Below are 6,178 nucleotides of genomic sequence, written 5' to 3'. Positions count from 1 at the left end.
TAAAATAAAGAGTGTGAAGGAAAAGAAAAGGGAAATGATGATAGGAAAACGGGTTCTCAAGAGCAATGTGCAACGATAATTAATAAGGATTCCCTGAGGTGAATAAGCCTAGGCCACAGTCATTCTTGCTATGCAAAGTTCCATATAGCCTTGTTTTACCTCAGTTAATCTTCTTAATAACCCATTATATTGGAGAATTTTGTGAACATAAACATCAGTGCCAACTGATCACATTTTGAAGTATCTAAGAAAATATGTCTGTGATAATGTCTTTTCCCTCTCCTCTTCATTTTTTTTCCAGGAAATCAGACATTTTATTTTATTTTTTTCAAGTTCATTTACTGAAAGTAACTGATTAGACTCTTGTGTCTGAAAGAATTTTTGTCTAATTATTTCTGTTTTGTATGTTTCATTATTTTCTTGACTGGATATTTTATGATGTATCAGTTCTGTCTCTTCATTTTTTATTAGCATCATACATTATTAATGAGCCTATCTTTTGTAAAAGTTGTTTTTGTTACATTTAAAGCATGAACAAAGACCAGATTATATTCGTGGAGATGTGTACACGTGTAATTTTTAGGGTAAATCCAACTCTGCTTAACATAGAGCATCCTGGGAAAGAGGTCATGACATTTACTCATTAAAGTTATGAGCACCTATAGACCCCACCAAGCAGACGTCAGCCTGAGAAACAAGACACAGGCTGTACAGGAGCTACTCATACAACTGATTTCACTCATGGCATAAGAGAAGGCAGAACAGTCGGAGAAGGCTGCACGCATAATGAAAAGGCTGAAGTGGGACCACAAAAGTCTTGAAAATGGAAAAGAAATGACACAAGTGTCACTTAAGTAGCAGGCTACCAGAGGAGGAGCCTTGACGGCTATACCACAAATACTTAGTATCTGCACTTCATGCACAGTCAGGAATATGCCCAGTTCAAATTCACACCAAAGTATCCCGGAGAGTAATAAGAACAATCCAACCGTGCTGATGCTAAAATTGTCCTGGGGAACTTGTGATTCTGCTTTAACGTACTTTGTCTTTGGCTTAATGTATAGCTTTGACTGGATAAATCATTTGCTTACTGTTTCTTCTTCCTCAAGTCTTTGGATCAGAGATAAAAACACACATTTAGCTCCTGGAATTACACATAATATAACTACACGATGTACAGCTTTATTTGGTAGAGTGAAAAATCAGGAAAGAAACCTACTTTTGTCTCATGGACTTCCTGAATGTTCTCAGGAGCATGGATGGAAGTAGTATGGCGCACACGTTGGGCACCCTGTCTGTTAACCAACTTGCATTCGCAAACATTAAATTCTGGAGGAAATGATACGATTCAATATTTCAGAATTGAATGAAAACATATATGATCATAGCATCAATGCACGATAAATCTTTTAAAAATCTTTTTTGAAAACTACATAGAAATTAAAACAGAGAAACAAATCAAATACATTTGTTCATTTTTTCCCTTTAAATATTCAATCCAGTTTACTGACTTCCCAACATTCAACCTTTCTGTAATATTCTCTTACAGTTTATTCTTTATAAATGTTCTTGTTTGGAAGAAAAAAAGCACTAAAATTACACAAACACGAAATCATTTACATTTTTATGTATAGCTTTCCCTAGGATTTGAGCTATGTGTCATTGAATAGTGATGATTTCTACAAATTTATGAATATCTTGGTTTTCTTTGACTGAAATTGATGTGTTTGCTTTAATTAGGAATTGTAAATTTCTCTAATTGTAATTTTTTTCTAATATTCTGCGACATCATTATGTTTCTAACACAATATTCATGATGAAAATGGAATGGAGTAATACTGATAGAGTAAAATATGTAACCTAGGCTTATTTTAAGGATATATTTATCTATGCCTGTAGGTAGAATTCACAAAATATTACTTGAAATTTATGTAGTTATCACTTGTGGATTGTATTTTCTCAAGGTATTTATTTTCTAAAATGCAAATAATTTAAGACCCTCAATCAGAGCATTTCTACGTGGTTAAAAGATTTCTGGTAATGCCTTGCAGTTGAAAGTTAGTGAATGGATAACAGACTGAAACACTAGTGAGTGAAAAACACATTAGGGTTGTATACTCACTACAACTCTAAAGACAAATTCTCTGGATTCTTTATCTTTTATTTTTCTCCTTGACAGAACTCAGAGATCACATGTCTCTGTCAGAGGATGTATTTTTTTCTTTTTTAATTTAAATATATATTTATATATTTACCACAATTTATTCACTTTGTATCCCTGCTGCAGCCCCCTCCTTTGTCTCCTCCCAGTCCCACTAACTCTCCTTCTTCTCTCCCTATGCTCTTTCCCCAATCCCCTGATAAGAGAGGACCTCCTCCCCTTCTACCTGACCTTAGCTTATCAGGCCTCATCAAGGCTAGCTGCATCATCTTCCTCTGTGGCCTGGCCAGGCAGCACCCCACAGGGGGAAGTGATCAAAGATCCGACTACTAAGTTCTTGTCAGAGACAGCCCCTGTACCCCTTACTAGGAAACCCGCTTGGAAACTGAGCAGCCTGTGGGCTTCCTCTGGGCAGTGGATCTAGGTCCTCTCCATGCATAGTCCTCAGTTGGAGTATCAGTGTCTGAAGACTCCTGGGCTCAGGTATTTTACCTCTGTTGCTGTCCTTGTGGAGTTCCTGTCCCCTCCAGGTCTTTATATCTCCCCCTTCTTCCATAAGGATTTCAGCACTCTGCCCAATGTTTGGCTATGAATCTCAGCATCTTCTTTGATACTCTGGTAGGTAGAGTCTTTCAGAGGTCCTCTGTGGAAGGCTCCTGTCCTGTTCCCTGTTTTCTCCTACTTCTGATGCTATCCTGTTTGCCCTTCTGAATGAAGATTAAGCATCTTCCTTAGGGTCCTCCTTGTTGTTTACCTTCTTTGGGGCTATAGATTTTAGTATGTTTATCCTATATTTTATGACATATTTTCTTCCTAAACCAGCTTTCTTTCGCCATGAGAGGCTCTCCAGTAGAAATGCTAAACAAGGTCGTGATAGCAGTCGGCCACGCCTTTAATCCCAGCACTCAAGATGCAGAGAAAGGCAGGTATCTGAGTTGGAAGCCATCTTGGTATGTGCCTCCCCACCCCGCTCATCTACATATTTTTCAGGTTATTCTAGTTTTCTTCTGTCCGTAAAATTTATCGCAGTATAATTTTTTTACACTGAATATCTGCAGAGCTTTGACATGATTTCCACAAAGCCTGGATCCTACCACAAAAGACCAAGACATTTCAGTTCCTCCTTACGATTCTTTTGGGGCCTAAAGTCAAAATTGGAAGTTTAATTTAAGTTGTTATTTTAAAAGTTTGTTGTAAAAAACGTATTTCATTATTATAATCTTTTAAGGTTTTTTTTAAACCTCCCAGATTCTCTGATTTCCATTTTTATATCTGATTATTTCTATTACCTACAAAATTTTATCATGTCAAAAGTCAGTAAACATTGGTTAATTAGTGTCAATTTCTGAAGCCTCATTAGAGACAAAAAATAAATAAATAAACAAAACAAGAAGCAACCAAGGAACTTACCAACTCATTGTATATGTCTGCGGACATGACAGAGTTTGTGTGAGATCGCTCGACCACACAATGATACAGGTGTTCTCTGGGTAAGACAGTTAGTTTGGAGGACACATGCTCCCCAAGGAGCGTATTTGACAACAGCAGCAACAGAATCATCCCTACTTTAAAAGAAACGAAATGAGATAATCCATTCAATTGAGATTACAGCAGTTAAATTATCTGAGAATATTGTCTGTACTGTGGGCCCTCTGCTACATGATTTGGTTTGATAAGGCTGGGGAACAAATATGGTTTTATAATTGGTAATTATAGGAGAAATTATACATTTCTCCATACATAGTTTGAAGCAAGAAAAGTCTTCCCACAGTTTGGCCTTGCTAAAGGAGGGCTTCTCAACTTTGCAAACACATGAAGCTTTGATGAACCCTAAGCTAGAGTCTCAAGTCACTGTCTGCACATGTCTGAAAGTCTTGGGAGTTTAAGTTCATTTTTCATTCCAGTAAATAAAGTTGATGGCTGGAACTAATTCATTTTCTTGTAAATACCCATAAATGTTGAGATTATTCATTAGCTCATGAGTGTTTTTCCTTTTATAAGTCATTTGACATATTCCAAATTGTTGAAGACACAAACTTGTAAACATCATCTACGTTAAGCTTCAGAAAAAGAATTTTATTCAGGTAGATGTATTAAGTGAGCAAATATATATCCAAGCTCTGGGGACCAAAAATAATTACAATTGCTTCTTTCTGAAGCTAAAACAATTAGACCGTTGAATTTTGAATTCTCCATAAAGAACAATTTCTCAGATATTTAAATTAGTCATTTGAGTTGTAGTATTTCTTGTTTTGAGAGAAGATCATGCAATGGAAAATGCTTCCTACAAGGTACCCCTTAAATACTAGTAACACTGTCCCCTTTTACCAGTCTGTCAATAAAGACAATGCAGATGAAAATCAAGGATCTCAAAGTTGATTGAGTTATTACATTCTAAAAAGTTCTTTCCTCTTCTCTCCATTGCCTTGTCTACAGGTGATACATGATCAAACACTGGTTCTTAAAAGAGACAGCACTGATAACACCATAAAAAAATACTGTCCAAACACACCTCAATAAAATAATATGATGATAAACTTTAGTGGAACATGGCAGGAGGCTACTTACAGGAGCATGGTTGAGTCAAAGTCAGATGCATCTCTTTGCACTAACACCACAGTTGAGGTCCCCAACTCAGGAAAGCTGCTTCACCTCAATACTGCTTTCAGTCAGCTTTCAACCTCCAATAAATACAAACAGATATACTCAGAGTCAAGTAGAACTAGGGGGCAGATTGGATCAATGTCTATAGATCAGTGACACTCTCCCCTAAGGGAATATTGACATCTGATTTACCTTTAACACAGTCCTACTGCTATGTGTCTCCTTGCTTCCCCCAATGCTACTTTTAGGCTTCAAGTCATTCTGTAACTCTCCAAATCTGTCTGAGTTCCATGGTTACTCATTTCCAAGTTGACAGGAGTAACAGACTTATTCCTCAATACTTTGCCTTAGTTCAAGATCTCATGCCTGTCATGTTTTCTCCAACACTTCTTAAGTGCATCAGGTGATGATAAGTGCTTTCAGTGCTTTTACTAGCACTGAACCATTCCATCTCATCAACAGTCAATAATCCTAGGCATTTTTAACAGAGCACAAGTTTCTTTCCTTAACCATCAACACTGTAAAATGTTTCTCTCAACAGACTAGGTAACGGTTCCAGTAATGAACAGATATGAAGACAAATGTTTAGAAGGCACTTTTACAGGAACATCATATTCCTTTATCAGAAAAATCTGATCATAGTCTTATTGGTGGAGACCATGACCTCCTTAAGCACTGTTTTTTATTGTTTTGTTTTGTTTCCATCTGTTTTTGTTATTGCCTTTGGATACAACATCTGAATTTTCTTACGTGGGGAGAGCCTTAAGTGAAATCAGATACCTGTTGAGAGCAGTTGTAACTATTGTGCATCTCTTTCATTAGTAGACAATCTTGGCCAGGCTTGCTGATGGCCTCATCATGTTGCTGAGTTATAACAATTGCTGGCGCTTATCCTAAAATATTCTGCATAATGGCTTATGGTACCATGGAAGCCATTTTAAGGGTTGAAAACTTCTATATTATTAAAAACTTTGTTTTTTGTTGTTGTTTTTGTTTTGCAGCAAAGTTTTTTTCAGTAGCTTCAGTAATGTGGTCTAAGCAGTTAGTTCTGCTGTGAAATCAGCAATAGTTCTAGAAGCATTTGCAAATTAAGGACATCATGTGCACCCTTCTCCAAAATCTCATAGGTAAGAAACTAACCCCATGCACCAACATTAATTTAATTAATCCAACATTAATTTAATTAATTTATAAATGCCAGGCACATCTTCTCCTATGTCTTATGGGTACCTTTGCAAAAAAAAATTAACTATTAGATGTATTGCTTTTCCAGATGCCTTTTCCCACCAATAAGCAAAGGATGTCACGGAAAGTTACACACAGAGACCAAGTTCAAGAGAGTGAAAAAAAATCTGTCATTTGATTTTGATTCTGTAGGAATAATAAGAATATTTTTAATAAAGTCTCCTACAG

Source organism: Psammomys obesus, unplaced genomic scaffold (assembly GCF_907164565.1).
Source record: "Psammomys obesus unplaced genomic scaffold, mPsaObe1.curated_primary_1811, whole genome shotgun sequence".
Classification (NCBI taxonomy): Eukaryota; Metazoa; Chordata; class Mammalia; order Rodentia; family Muridae; genus Psammomys; species Psammomys obesus.
The sequence above is the reverse complement of the archived record's forward strand: the minus strand, read 5'-3'. Positions refer to the sequence as shown.